Source organism: Chiloscyllium plagiosum, unplaced genomic scaffold (assembly GCF_037043375.1).
Source record: "Chiloscyllium plagiosum isolate Xiang-an unplaced genomic scaffold, Cpla_swu_hap1 HiC_scaffold_18, whole genome shotgun sequence".
Classification (NCBI taxonomy): domain Eukaryota; kingdom Metazoa; phylum Chordata; class Chondrichthyes; order Orectolobiformes; family Hemiscylliidae; genus Chiloscyllium; species Chiloscyllium plagiosum.
Window position 1 is genome coordinate 111,115,636 of NW_028270156.1, and position 16,416 is coordinate 111,132,051.

The window sequence follows — 16,416 nt, forward strand, 5'->3', positions numbered from 1 at the left end:
GGAGTTGAGGATTATCAGATCAGCCATGAGTTCATTGAATGGTGGAGCAGACTCGATGGGCTGAATGGCCCACTTCCAATCCTACATCATTTTGTCCAACGCCTTACTTTATTGATAAATTTAGAATTCTGAGGGGATGGGATGAAGTGATATAAAAGGTTTCCAAACTGATCAGACAGATCAGGAACTAGGCTCATAAGCTCATGAACAAGAAATGTGCTGTGGCCTGAAGACAACAAATGGCACTGGGCACACCGCAGACGGGTATGTGCAGAAGTTGTGTTTGCTAAAGAAAATTGGTGGATCTAATATTGTTGCCAACTTGGCGTCATGCTGGATGATGGATCGCGGTATGATTCACACAGCAAAAGGTTGTGAAAGAATGAAAGTTTCGTTTCATTAGAAAAGTTTTCTGTGGTTCCAATTCCAATTGACTGTTTGAAATACTGATCAGAAAGTTGTGTGGAATGTTACATTAAAATTCACAATCCCACTGGATAAACTATTGCACCCAATCTCTCCTTACTTGTTTCAATTTCATTCGAAGTAAATTCATAGAAAGTCAAGATGGAATGAAAGGAGGAAAGAAACGTTTGCACTCCTTTTCATTATCCCAATTTAACTTACAACAGAATCAAATTGCTTTATTTCGACTTCGATGAGGTATCAATTTATCACAAATCTCCAATGCAATGAAGGACAAGAGCAGGATTCTCCATCCAGTGTATCCTAAAGATGCGAGGCACAAAGGGAAACCACAGCTGCGTTTGATAGAAGTAACAGCCAGAGTAGGATTCAAATCCACACATTCACAATGAAACAGCAACCTGTCGCGTTAAACTCTGGGCCACATAAGTCCATGGAAAAGGGGCTCACATATAACCACATCAAGATTACATATGGTGCACCTCGGGGATAAGAAATTCCCTGAGCACAATCGAATCCACACCATTATGTTTCTTCTTTCAGCGGAATAATAATATCAGCAAAATCCAAGGAATTGACCTCGTCTTTGGAAGGAATACCTTGTCTTTGATTTATTCCGAGTCGGTACTGTCTCAGAATGAACCAGCAAACATGTAATTCCCGTCACATTCATACATTTAGTCTTGACGCATAATTTCTTCAGACAGTTTCTCTCTCACGTGAAGAAGCATATACGGAGAGAGAAGTGAAGGTGATGTTTTAGATCGAAGGACTTTCTCAAATGGATGAACCTGAAGTCGATAAAATTCCCGGAAATGCGGTGTTGTTCGTTTCATTTTATTAATTTTGCTGCAACTTCTCTTTGTTCATTGCAATGATCGGAAGTGAATTGCATTTATATGATTGAAATGTTTAATGTTGTATTGAATTTTGCTCCGAATTCATTCCAGCTGAAAGAAACTACTGATGAGAAAACAGAAGGTTAAACTACAAAACAAGATGCCAGCTTTGATGCTCAGTTACATTGGCAGATTTCAGTGCGTATCAAATGAACCCAACATCATGGCGATTGTCCTCCCACCTTTAAACCATGGGATTAAAGCAGGAAATCGATCTCTAAGAGACGGGTCACTTCCTATTCATTATGGAATTTCTTTCCTTGACAATATACAAAATCTGCTCCGTTCCACTTGTAATGCTTCATGTGAAATATTAATAGAAACTCTGAGGTTTTTTTGCTGAATCTTACTCAGCTGCATACGTTTGCGATATTTCTTTACATCTGAAGTCGTCCAAATTAGACATTATTTCCTCGCACCTTCCACCCCCCCCCCCCCCCCACATCCCACTTTTACACTTTTACCCAGCCACAGGCTGCCTCTCTCCTGGTGAAACTCACTGCTTGTGTGTCTCTAAATGTGCCTTTCCAAGTATTTTGGAAGCGGATTCTCTGAGTGACAGGAATTCTGCTCCCATCATTTCTTTGTCCTACATCGATGGTTTTGAAACCGTGACGTTCAGTAATTTGCGAACCTGAAATAGTGAATTTACCACCTATTTACTCTCTCCAAACCTCACATACCCTGGAAAACTTCCATTCGGTTTGCCTTGGTTCAGTTTCAAGTTTTCCAAAACACAAATAACTAAAATGCCATCCCCACTAAACGCCGTCAGCATCATCTCTAATGTCTTAGCATCCCAGTAAAAGCTGGCAGTGTCCTCTCTGATAGAATCACAGATTCCCTACAAGGCAGAAAGTGCAGTTCAGAAAATCGAGTCTGTAGGGACACTCTGAACAGCATCTCAACCAGACCTAGCTCCCTTCTCTATCACCGCAGGCCTCTGGCTTGTGTTTTCAAATAAACCTGCTGGAATAAAACCTGGCATCGTGTGACTGCTGACCTTATCACTGCGTTACCAATGGCTAATTCACTTAACTTACTGAATTCACTCCCTGGACACATCAGCGCAATTTAGCATTGCCAATCCACCTAACCTATAGACTTAACAGCAGTGCGAACCACTGAGCAAATGTACCATCACATTGAACACTATCTGTATCATGTGTAATGGCTTTATACACTGGTAACTCCGCCTAGTGAAAGCAAGCTGCCCCCGTCAACCCGTATTCAATGCATTCAAACGCGGTTCTACGCTGTACATCCTCATTAGTGCTGTTGGAAATGTTTCTGCACTCAGGTCTGAATGGGTTTACTCTTTTGTCTTACTCAGATTCCTGCTTTAAGTAAACACATCGGTCAGGAACAACTCTATATAATGGTTTTCATTGCAACACAAACACAATGTGCAGTTTGCAGAATTACGTGCTTGCACTTTCACTGATACTCTCTGCCCCAGGAGCTGCAGTCCTTCCCCAGCTGACTCAGACAGCACTGTCTTTCCTGTGACATATCCAATCGAGAATGGAAGGCCAAGCATTAATAACCTTCACTGGGGAACAGAGCCGCAGGTTTAAAACTTTTACAATGCCCCCAGCGGAGAATTGAGCCCTGTGACAGGCGGGGACACTAACCACGATACTGTGGAGGAGGAGAACATCGAAGGAGGCCCTTCAACCTGTTGTGGCCGCACTTGTCCAACACAACTGCTTAACGACCTGAATCAAGTTTTTCGTTGTTTAGCCTATAGTCGTATATGTTTTGGCATCACAAATTAACATCTCAAGTTTTTTCAGGTTGGAAAGGTTTCCACCTCTCTGACCCTTTCCGCAAATCTACTCAAAACTTTCTGCGTTTTCCCGAAATCTCTTGGCCCCAGTGTTCGATCCCTTCATCAATAACAAACGCTTTTTTCAGTCTATCCAATCCATATCCCTCATTATTTTGTACATCTCAGTCATGTCTTCTCCAATCTCCTCTGCTCAGCGACAAACAACCCCAGTCTGTCCAACCTCTCCACATAACTGAAACTCTTCAGCCCAGACCATATCCCATTGAATCTCTCCTGCAACGTTCCCATTGCGATCACATCCATGCTATAGTGTAAATTGCAGGACTGCACACAGTAATCTAGCTACAGCCGATTTTTCCCCCTATTCTGTTACAGTATGAGGGCGTAGCTGGCTCGGCAGTATTGATTGCGATCCCTAATTGCACAGCGGGCAGTTGAGACTCAACCGTATTGCAGTGAGTCTGGAGTCACATTGAGGCCCGACCAGGTAAGAATGGCAGGTTCCTTCCTCAAAGGACGTAATTGAACCCGATGGTTTTGTTTTTTCAACAGTTGACCATGGATTTATAGATGTTATTAGATTCGTAATTCCAGATATTTATTGAATCTCAATTCTAACACCTGGCATGGTTGGAGTCAAACCCGGGTCCCTGGTTCATTTGCTTGGTGTCTGAGTTAACAGTCCAGTGGTAATAGTGCTCAACCATTGCAGAAAACCCGTGAAACTAATCTTTCTCAATGATGTCACTTTTCCTCGATATTGTCCTGTGTCATTTTCCTGAGCTTGACTCCCAATAATTGCAAGTCCATATCAGTAAAAGCTGCTACCTGAGGATTGGCCTCACAACAGCGGTAAGCAAACGGATCAACTGGTCTGCAGGTCCCTATGGTGGGGTTGGGGCACGTTCAGCCAGCAACAGTGACCGCATCAGCAGAGACTGAATGATATCAATGTGAGAGTCAGTGTTAGATTCTGCAGTGCTTTAATGAAATAGGAAATGACTCCAAAACGACATGATGAAAGAGCAGCGCTTCCAAAACTAGTGCCCAGTTAAACCTGTTAGACTGTAACCTGGTGTTTTGTGATTTTTAACTTTGTACGCCATAGTCCAACACTGGCATCTCTAAATTAATGAAATGGGGGTGTGGAACGGAAAGTTCAGTTAGTGGTCGAAGGAGGGAGAGAAATCTCTGAGAACGGGTGGATTTGAATTCGGACATATGAAACACAGAGATGTGAGCGAGCAGAATTTGAAGGGAAAAGATCATCACCTTTGGAGAAAATTGCCATGTTAAAACAACTGATTCCTTTGTGTTTCACAAAAACTGTGGCAGTTAGAGGAATCACTGCCGTGACTCGGATTCGAACCGAGGTTTCTGCGGCCCCAACGCAGAGTACTAACCACAATACGGTCACGGCATTCCACAGACGTACACATTGACAGCGCGCAATAAGTACAGTATCATAGGAAATGTTAGGCAGCGCAACAAATGCACAATATCAGTGCTAAGCGAACAGTGGCAGATACGTGGGAACTCAGAATGGGCTGACCGTTTAATATCGGTTCCCCCAGAGGCTGTGGTGATTCCATCATTAATATGGGGAAGGCTGAGATAAATAGATTTCTCCAAAACATCAAAAACTCCGGGGACAGTGCAGGTGTTGTTGAAATGTATGATTCAATAGTAATGCAGTTTAACATCGGCTACTTCACCAGTTCCCCCCCCCCCCCCCCACCCCACAAGGCAGTAACCACTGCTACCACATAGTCCCAATTCCCAGCCCCAGAATCAGAGGAATTGAGTGACACAGTCGCGAAGATCCAACTGGAAGTCGGGATAGGAATGAGGTCGCACAGATAATCGAGGACTCCAGTGACAAAACCGGTGAATGCACGGCATTTCTATGACGGTTTAGAGGCGCAAGTAATTCCGAGGTTGGGAGTGCTCCGGGTGAAAGGCGGAGCAGAAGGGAATTTTCTTCCCATTTATAACAATCTATAGTGCATCTTGCTGAGACAGCTGAGTGCCACAACTGGAGCGTGGGCGACTGGTTTGAAGTTTTAACTTGCTTCACTGTCACCAACATGCCTGGAATGAATTGCTTTCACTATTTCTCTTTCCAATTGTTCAATATCTCCCTGCAGTCTGCGGCTTTCTTCCTCATGGTTAATTGCATGACTAAATGTTGTCTGATTTGCACACTGCTAAATCACGGCCACGACAAGTGAATATGAATCATTGATCTAAATGAGAAAACAGTGGAACTCACTGCAGGCATGCTTTGTCGGTTTGCAGGCGACGCCAGAATTGTAGACAATGAGGAAGATTATCTAAGTTTCAAAAGGATCTTCATCCAATGAGTCGTTGGACTGAAAAATGTAACATGGAGTTCAATCTGGATAAATGGAAGGTACAACAACATTTTGGTACAACAACAAGTTGCGTAGTGTTGGAGAACACGGAAGCTAGGGGTGCAGGTGCATAATTCCTTGTATTTTTCATCACCTACAGACAAGATGGTTCAAAGGCATTTAACATACTTCGCTTCATTGTTCAGTCCTTCGTGTATAGGAGTTGGGACGTTATGTTGAAGCTTTGCAGGACATTGATGAGGCCACTTCTGGAATATTATGTCCAGTTCTGGTCGCCCAGTTGTTGGAATGATATTATTCAGTTGGAGCAGGTTCAGAAAAGTATGCACGCATGTTGCCGTGTGTGGAAGGTTTGAGTTATAATGAAAAGCTGGATAGGCTGAGTCTATTTTCAGATTCGAGATCGGGGTGCTGGAAAACCACAACAGGTAAGGCAACATCCCAGGAGCAGGAGAATTTTTTTTTTGCGCAAGTGTTCTTCATCAGGCTCTTCCCCGAAACGTCGATTCTCCAGCTCCTCAAATGCTGCATGACCTGCTGTGCTTTCCCAGCACAACACTCTGGACTCTGATCTCTCATCTGCAGTTCTCACTTTCTCCTAGTTGAGACTGTTTTCACTCTAGGTTAGGGGTTTGAACGGCGACCTGACAGAAGTTTATCAATTATTGAGAGGCAAGTTAAAGTTAACGATAGCGGCCTTTTCCAGGAGGGGAATTTCAAGGCGAGAGGGCATCTGTTTAAGATGAAAAGAGAGAGATTTTTTTTAAAAATCATGTGAGGCTTTTTTTAAGGAAGGTGTTTTACGCGTGCAATTAACTTGCTGATGAAGTGATGGATGAGGGTACGTTTGCAACATTTAATGGACAATTGATTCCAAACATGAATGGGAAAGTGGGATTTTTAAAATTAATTTCTTCATGCCTAGTACATCAGTTATTTCCCAGAGGACATTTAAGAGTCAACCACGGTATTATCCATCTGGAGTCTCCTGTGGGACAGAGCAGATGAATATAACAGTTTGCTTCCCGAACTGGCATGAATGAATCAGATGGGATTTTCCACACATCTGATTCAGGCCATCATGCGACTCTTCAATTCCAGGTGCTTATTGAATTCAAACTCCACCATCTGTCATGCCAGGACTGAACTCTTTGTCCCCAAAATATTACCTGTTTTTTTTTGGATTAACAACACAGTAATAAAACTACAAGGGCATTATAACCACTCAACGGGTACAGCAGGAGGCAGATGGGACGAGATTAGTTTGGCAGTATGTTCAGCATGGATTGGTTGGACTGACAGGCCTGTTTTCATGCTGTATGACTCTATGATTGACGCTATGGAACAAATAGCTGGTTGGGATTAACAGCAGCATTGACCACATAATCGAACACCTGATGGGATATGTAATCCTGCTGAAGTCTCCGGAGGTTGTTTTGCTCAGTCATCCTTCCCACACACGGGACTGGTAAACGGTCTCTCCCCAGTGTTACTGATTAAATGAGTTTCCATTTCTATGGTTAATTGAATCCCTTCCAGCAGTTCCCACATTGCCCTGCTTCCTCTGTGGTATCAGTGTCCTTTTTTCTACCCAGGGTAAACGATCCTTTCAAATTGTGTCCACACAGATACAAAGTCCGTTTTCCATGTTGTTAATGTGTTTCCAATCTTTCTCATTCACCCACAAGGTGTGAGCATGACTGGTCAGGACAACATTTATTTTCGCCCCTCGTTCATTGCTGTCTGGCTACACCACAAACTCGGGTGTGATCCCAGCCTCGGGTCTCTGTCTGTGGGCAGTCTGCACATTCTCTGTGTGTTTGCGTTTTTATTTCTCCCTCTGACCAAAGATGTGCCAGTTACAGGGATCACCAATGGGAAATGCAGGCTTATGGGACAGGGAATACCCTGGGGTCTGGTGGGATGCGCTTCTGATGTACCGTGAGGACTGGAAGTGCCGACAAGCCTCCCTCCCCACACGGTGGGGGTTCTTGAACTCAGGTTCAGCTCATGTTTGTTTCTGGTCCTGGAGTCTCTCGTAGGCAGGACTGGGTGAAGATGGTAGAATCCCCTGCATAAGGGACATGAATGAATGAGATTGCAGGAAATTAAAGTCATGATATCTGTTTCTGAAGTCCGGCTTTTATTTCAGGTTTTATTCGTCGACCTTCAAGCAAATCGATCCATTTGGATACCGCGGTTGTAAAATCAATCCCCATGTAGCAGCTTTTACTGACATAGCCCAGAGATAATTGGAGCATCAGGCTCATGGAAAAGACCCAGGGCAGTTTTGGTGAAAAGACATTTTATTGGAAAACATCAGCTTTTATGGCTTTCTGCGTTGGTCTTGTGGTAATTTCATAGGACTGATAATCCAGAGACCGAGGTAAAAGTCTGCGCACTCGGGCTTGAATCCCACTATGTCATGATTGTCAAATTTGGATTCAAAAAATATCTGCAAGGAAGAATCTAATGACTACTATAGATCCATTGACAATTATTGAAAAACAAATCTGTTCCACTGATGTCATTTCGGGACGGAATTTGCTATCCTGACTTGGTCTGGGCTGCATGTGACTTCAGACTCATAGAAATATGGTTGAGTCTCAACTGCCCTCTGGGCAATTCGGAATGGATAATAAATTCTGCTTAGTCAGAATCGCCCTCATACTAATCCAGAAATTTGAAAACAAATGCCGATTATGCTTTAGCAAGAATGTTGCGTGCAGTTTTGCAAGTCACATTATAGCAGGGATGTGATCACACTGAGAAAATTGCAGGAGATATTTACCGGGATATTGTTTGGGCTGAAGAATTTCAGTTGTGAAGAAAGACAGGACAGAGTGGAGTGTTTGTCGCAGTGCAAAGGAGATGTATACAAGACATGATTGAGTATGGACAGGGTTGACTGAATGAGTTTCCCATTGATGGAGGGATCGATCAGCAGCGGCCAGAGACTTAAGGAGAAAGACAGAAAGGTTTGAGAAGATGTGCACAAAAGCTTTATCAGCCAGTGGTTGGTTGGAATTTGGAATACACTGTCTGCATTTTTCAGAGCGGCAGAAACCCTTATAACCTGAATAAATATTCAGATGTGAACTTTCGATGCCAAGACATATAAGGCTGTGGGGTAACCATTCTGAAATGGGATTCAGTTCATTAGGCAGTTGTTTTTGACAAGTGTGGCCACATTTGGTTGAAGAGCATCCTTTGACACTTTTGCCCTCGGTAGTATAATGGATAGTGACCCCGCCTGTCACAGGGCTCAATTCTCCGCTGGGGACAGTGTTAACGTTTTAAAACTGTCTCTCCATTCCCAAGTGATACCTGTCCTTCCATTCTCGATGGGGCTTATCACAGGAAGGACAGTGCTGCCTGAATAAAGGTGGGGAAGGACTGCAGCTCTCAGGGAGGCAGTGTCAGTGAACGGCCAAACACGTGACTTCTGCAAACTTCACCTTGTGACTGTGTTGGAATGAAAAGCATTTGACAGACTTGTTCTGGATTGATGTGTTTACTAGAAGCAAGAAGCTGAGGAAGAAACAACATAAACGCATTCAAATATGAGTGCAGAAACATTTCCCACAGCACGAGTCAAATTGTAAAGGACAGAGTAGCGTTTCGATACATTGAATTTGGGTTCATTTGTTATACCAGGGTATAAAACCATTAAAAAATGATACAGCATTTGCTCAGTATGATGGAACATTGTCTCAGTAATTCGCACTGCTGTTCAGAGGGAAGGTTAGGTTGATTGGTAAAGTTAAATTGCTCTCTCGTGTCCAGGGAGTGAATTAAGTGAGTTAGGTGAATTAGCCATGGGTAACGCGGGGATCAGGTCAGAAGTCACAGGACGTCAGGTTATATTCCAACAGGTTTATTTGAAATCATAAGGGGGAGGGATTCCCCTTCTTCAGGTGAAATATAAGGAAATAGGGAGGGGAGCTAGGTATGGGTGAGATGCTCTTCACAGAGTCGACAGCGGCTTGATTGACTGAAATGCTCTTTCTGCACTGTAAGATTCTGTGATTCTATCAATTGATTCTGACGCTGTTTGCTGGGATGGAAAGCCATTAGAGAAGATGCTGATGGGGGTGTACTGAGGATGAGATTTTGTTCACTTGTCTTCTTGGAAAATTGAGAACAGTTATCCCTGAACCAAGGAAGACTTAATGGGTTTTTTTCAGGTTATGAAATGTTTGGACAGAGTAAAAGGTAGAAAATTCCTTCTTTCAAGTAAGTAAACATCTAGATGTCAGGCATTCAATACCATTGATAAAACCTTTGAAGGACAAAGAAATAATGAGAACAGAATCGCTCTCACTCCGAGAATCTGTTTTGACAAATATTTGGAAGGCACATTTGGTGACATACAAGAAATAAATTTCACAAGGAGAGAGACAGCGTGTGGCTAGGTAAAGGTGCAGAGGTGGAGTGTAGTCGGTCGGACGTTGCAGGGAAACAATGTCTAAGTTGGTTGACTTTAAATGTAAATAAATTTCTTTAATGTGTGCAGCTGAATAAGATTCGGTTCCAAAACTCTGCATTTTGAAAGATTTGGCATAATATTCCACCTAAAGCATTGTAAATGGAACTGAGTGGATTTTTATTTATTGTGAAGGGAAGATATTACATCATGAATAGGAAGTGACCAGTTGCTTGGAGATCGACTTCCTGCTTTAATCACATGCGTTAAAGATGTGAGGACAAGCACCATGATGTTTGGTCCATTTAATACTCAGTGAAATCTGCCAAAGCAACGAGCAACAAAATTGGTGGGTTTTCTTTTGCACTTTAACCCTCTGTTTTTCTACGCAGTATTTTCCTTAAGCTGCAATAAAGTCAGAGGAAATTTGAATACAACCATAATCGTTCCAATGAGATATATCTAATTCACTTCTGATTATTACAATGTACATTGTGAGGTTTCAGCAAAATTAAAATGAAACGAACAAATCTGCTTTTCTTGCGATTCAATCCAATTCAGGTTTAGCCATATGAGAAAGGCCATTGAGCGACAACATCGCCTTTATTTCCCTCACCATGGCTGCTTCTTCACTTGAGAGAGAAAGTGACTGAAGTAATTATGAGTCAAATGTAGATGTAAATATGACGGAAAATTCTTGTCCTGTTTCATTCTGACTCAGTTCTGACTCAGAATGTATTACTAACAGCTATTCATTCTGACGAGCATGGCTATTTATTGGAATCAGCTATTATTATAATTCTAGTGAAAGCAGAAACACAATGGTTTGGATTCGATTCCGCTCTGGAACTTTCTCATACATGACTTTCACCACATGTAACCTGATGAGGTCACATGTCACCCCACTACAAAATGTGCTGAGGAGACCGAGCGATTATGGTGGTGGGTTATTATACCGCTATGCTCCACATTCACGGGTTCGAGTCACACTCTGGTTGCTAACTTTACGCACCACTCTAGCAGTTTTTCTTTGCACATCACACTCTGGTATACTCTGGATCGAGAATCTTGTTCTTGCCCTTCACTGCACGGGAGATTCACAAATAATCGACATCACATTAAAGTCGAAATGAAGAATGAGAGCAGTCATTCTATTCAATTGTAGATTAAATTGGTGTAATGAGAAAGAACGCATTTCTCTTTCCGCCTTACATTCAATCTTGTCTTTCTATAAATTTACATCGAAAGAAAGAGAAAAAAATAACAAGCGATCGGGAACACAGGTTTATCCAGTGGGGTTGTTCATGAGTATTTTAACCTAATACTTCACACAATGATCTGATTAGTATTTCAAACAGTCACTCGGAATTGGAACCGCAGAAAACCTCACCAATGAGACGAACCTTTCATTCTTTTACAAATTTCTGCTGTGTGTGAATTATACAACGATCCATTATCCAGCGTGATCACTGACTTGCCAACTATATAAGATCGAGCAACTTCCTTCAGCAATCACAGCTTCTGGACACAGCCACCTGTGCTGTGCCCAGTGTCATTTGTTGCCCCCAGGTCACAGCACATTTCTTCTTGCTGAGTTTATGTGCCTTGTTCCTGATCTGTCTGATCTGTTTAATAAACCTTTTCTGTCACTTCATCCCATCCCCTCACAATTCTGAACTTATGAATAAAATAAGGCGTTAGACCAAATGTTAAGCCAAGTGGAAGTATGCAATTCAGCCCAAGGAGTCTGCTTAACCATTCAACAAACTCACGGATGATCTGATTTGGAAATGCCAGTGTTGGACTGGGGTGTACAAAGTTAAAAATCACACAACACCAGGTTATAGTCCAACAGGTTTAATTGGAAGCGCACTAGCTTTCGGAGCGATTCTCCTTCATCAGGTGATAGTCACCTGACTATCACTTGATGAACAAGCGTCGCTCCGAAAGCTAGTGTGCATCCAATTCAACCTGTTGGACTATAACCTGGTGATGTGTGATTTTTAACATATTTAATCTGATAATCTTGAATTCCTTTCTGCTCACTTAGCTCGACAAAGTTTCATCATCTTTCTGATTAACTTTCTGGCACAGTTTGAATATACCCAACCACACAGTCTCAACAGCTGTTACTGGAAAATGCCACAGATTCTTTGACCCCTGAGCAAAGAAATTACTCCTCATTTCTGAATTAAATGTGCAATATCTAATTCTGAGATTATGTCCTCTGGTGCTCTCCTCAGAGCATAGAGCAAGCCACCTGCCCGTATCTACCCTGTCAAGATCCCACGAATATTAAACATTTATAAATGTTATTATGTGATTATAAAGTTCCCCTCCTCCTCCTTTGTTTCAAGGATAATAATCCCAGCCTAACCAATCATTCCACGAAGTTCTACTGTATACAGAATTAGCAACATGTTTGTACGTCTGCGCTGTCCCTTACATGTAATGAAGGCAGGTGGAGAAATTTCGGCGAGGAAACGGGTTGAAATTTCAGGCGCAGATGGGAATTGGAACTTGAAATCAGAAAGCGATTAGAATCGTATTGACCCACAGAAGGACCAAATACAGCGAAGATAACTCTGACAAATGAGAATCTAATCATATTCGATTGACATTCAATGGCTTCCATGTAACTGAATTACTCCGTGTAATCATCCTGGGAGCTAGTATTTAGGAGAAATGGAACCTGACCACCCATATAAATAAGTTGACGACAAAAACCTGTCCGCCGGTCGACTTTGTTTGATTATTAACTCAACTCTTGTCTCCGTGAAGCCTACATCGTCCGCAACGCGCAAATTAGATGTTTAACAGAACTCTCTCCATTTGCCTAGGTGGGTGCAGCTTCAATACCACTGAAGGAACTGGGCAACCTCCACGACAATGCAGTCACTTAACTGTATATTGTTCAACACCTGAATATTTATTCCCTTAACTGCTAAGGCATAACTGCAGCAGAGTGCACCACCTAGAAGATTCACTGGAGTAAGTCATCCAGGCTTTGTTGACAGAACCTTCAAAGCTCAAAACTTGTACTGACTATAAGGACAAGGTGGAAGATGCACTGAACCTTCACCATTTGTAAATTACCCTCCAAGGCATATACCAGCATGACCTGGAGGGGAATCAATGGTAAATACATTGAGTGGTGAAGTAGGTTGATGGGCAAAGATTTATACTTCAGCCCTCTATCTTTCATCTTTCAATTTTTAAAAATATAGATTATGGCATGGACCAGACTTGTGCTCATTCCTTTAGTTGTTTCCTAAACTGGCGGTTGCTAAAGATCGAATATCATCCAGAGTCTGTGGTCAACAATAGAAAATATCCAAAAACCACTCGAACAACTGATCTCCCTGTCCAACAATCTTCAGGGATCTGTGAATGTCCACTCCAAGATCTCTTTGTTCCTATACACCACTCAGAATGCTCACTGTTATTGTTACAACTCCCCAAATTCACTACCACTCATTGGTCTGGATTCAATTCCATTCACCATTTTTCCTTTCCACCTGATGGATACATCCCTGCGGTCCCTGGCATTATTCATTATAGTCAGCTACACAACTATGTATCGTTAGTAAACTTCTAAATCATGACTCCTAATAAAAAAGTTTGATTTATTGATCTACATCAGGAAACAGTGATACTTCACTGGGAAAAATCTTCCAAACATGGTTCCTTGCTGCATGGGATGAACAACTGCCATGTTCCAATCTCCAAGGGTCGCTAGCCCAGTATCTCGCCACTACATTTGCAGATGACACAAAGATTGGTGGAGAAGCCAGAAATCATAGAGGACTGTCAGAGAATGAAGAGGAATATAGATAGACAGAAGGGTTGAGCGGAGAATTGGTGTTCCATTCAAGCAAATGTGAGGTGATGATTTTGGGAAGTCTAATTCCAGAGCCAAGTATACAGTAAACGGAACAGCCTTGGGTAAACTTGAAGAGGAGAGAGATCTGAGAGTTCAGGTTCTTTGTACCCTGAAGGTGACTGCACAGGTGGATAGAGTGGTCAAGAAGGCACATGGCATGCTTGCCTTCACCGGATAGGGCATTGAGAATAAGAGCAGGCAAGTCCTGCTAAAATTGTACAGGAGTTTGGTTCGGCCGCGTTTAGAATACTCTGTACAGTTCTGGTATCCAAATTACCAAAATTATGTGGACGTTTAGGAGAGAATGCGGAGAATGTTTACGCAGATGTTGCCTGGTATGGAAGATGCAAGCTCTGAAGAGAGGTTGAGTAGGTTACTTCTGCTTTCATTAGAAAAAACGAGATTGCTGGGACCTGATTGAGGTCTACAATATCATGAAGGGTACAGACGGGGTGGCTAAAGATAAGCTTTTTTCCAAGATGAGTAATTCAATAATGAGAGGTCACGCGTTCAATGAGAGAGGTGAAACGTTTAAGGGAGATATACATGGAAAGTATTTTACACAGAGGTTGGCAGGTGCTGGAATGCGTTGCCAGCAGAGGTAGTAAAGGCAAGCATGGTAGATTCATTTCAGGTGCGTCTGGACAGATGCATGAGTAAGTGAGGAGCAGAGGGATACGGATGCTTAGAAATTGGGTGACATGTTTAGGTAGTTGATTTGGACCGGCTGAGGCTTGGCCGTCCAAAGCGCCTGTTCCTGGGCTGCACATTTTCTGTATTCTTTGTTCTTCTTTGTTCACTACACTACCAACTGTGGGTTACAGGTGAAGTAGTGTTACTTAGAACATAGAACATAGAACATAGAAGAATACAGCGCAGTACAGGCCCTTTGGCCCTCGATGTTGCGCCGATCCAAGCTCACCTAACCTATACTAACCCACTATCCTCCATATACCTATCCAATGCCCGCTTAAATGCCCATAAAGAGGGAGAGTCCACCACTGCTACTGGCAGGGCATTCCATGAACTTACGACTCGCTGAGTGAAGAACCTACCCCTAACTTCAGTCCTATATCTACCCCCCCTTAATTTAAAGCTATGCCCCCTTGTAATACCCGACTCCATACGCGGGAAAAGGTTCACACTGTCAACCCTATCTAACCCCCTAATCATCTTGTACACCTCAATCAAGTCACATCTAAACCTTCTTTTCTCTAGTGAAAACAGCCCCAAGTGTCTCAGTCTTTCCTCACACGATCTTCCTTCCATACCAGGCAACATCCTGGTAAACCTCCTCTGCACCCGTTCCAGTGCCTCCACATCCTTCCTATAGTATGGCGACCAAAACTGCACACAATATTCCGGATGCGGCCGCACCAGAGTCTTATACAACTGCATCATGACCTCAGGACTCCGGAACTCAATTCCTCTACCAATAAAAGCCAGTACGCCATATGCCTTCCTCACCGCACTATTTACCTGGGTGGCAACTTTCAGAGATCTGTGTACATGGACACCAAGATCCCTCTGGTCATCCACACTACCAAGTATCCGACCATTAGCCCAGTACCCCATCTTTTTGTTATTCTTCCCAAAGTGAATCACCTCACACTTAGCTACATTGAATTCCATTTGCCACCTTTCTGCCCAGCTCTGCAGCTTCTCTATATCCTGCTGTAACCTGCCACATCCTTCCTCACTGTCAACAACTCCTCCGACTTTCGTATCATCCGCAAACTTGCTCACCCAACCTTCTAACCCCTCTTCCAGGTCATTTATAAAAATGACAAACAGCAATGGTCCCAAAACAGATCCTTGCGGAACACCGCTAGTGACGGCACTCCATGAAGAAACTTTGCCATCAACTACTACCCTCTGTCTTCTTCCATCCAGCCAATTCCTAATCCAAACCTCCAACTCACCCTCAATGCCATATCTCCGTATTTTCTGCAGTAGCCTACCATGGGGAACCTTATCAAACGCCTTACTAAATTCCATATATACCACATCTACCGCTTTCCCCTCATCAACCTCCTTCGTCACCTTTTCAAAGAATTCAATAAAGTTTGTGAGGCACGACCTGCCCTTCACAAAACCATGCTGACTATCCTTGATCACATTATTCCTATCCAGATGTGCATAAATCCTATCCCTTACAATTCTCTCTAAGACTTTGCCCACAACAGAAGTGAGACTCACCGGCCTATAGTTACTAGGGTTATCCCTACTCCCCTTTTTGAACAAGGGAACCACATTTGCTATCCTCCAGTCTTCTGGCACTACTCCTGTAGACAAAGAGGACATAAAAATCAAGGCCAATGGCTCTGCAATCTCCTCCCTTGCTTCCCAGAGAATCCTAGGATAAATGCCATCAGGCCCAGGGGACTTATCTATTTTCACCTTTACCAGGATTTCCAACACCTCTTCTCTACATACCTCAAAGCCATCCATTCTACTTATTTGTGTCTCAGTATTCACATCGACGACAATGCCCTGTTCCTGAGTAAATACTGAAGAAAAGTATTCATTCAGTGTCTCCCCAATCTCTTCCGCCTCCACACGCAACTTCCCAATACTATCCTTGACTGGACCTATTCCTACCCTTCTGCAATCTT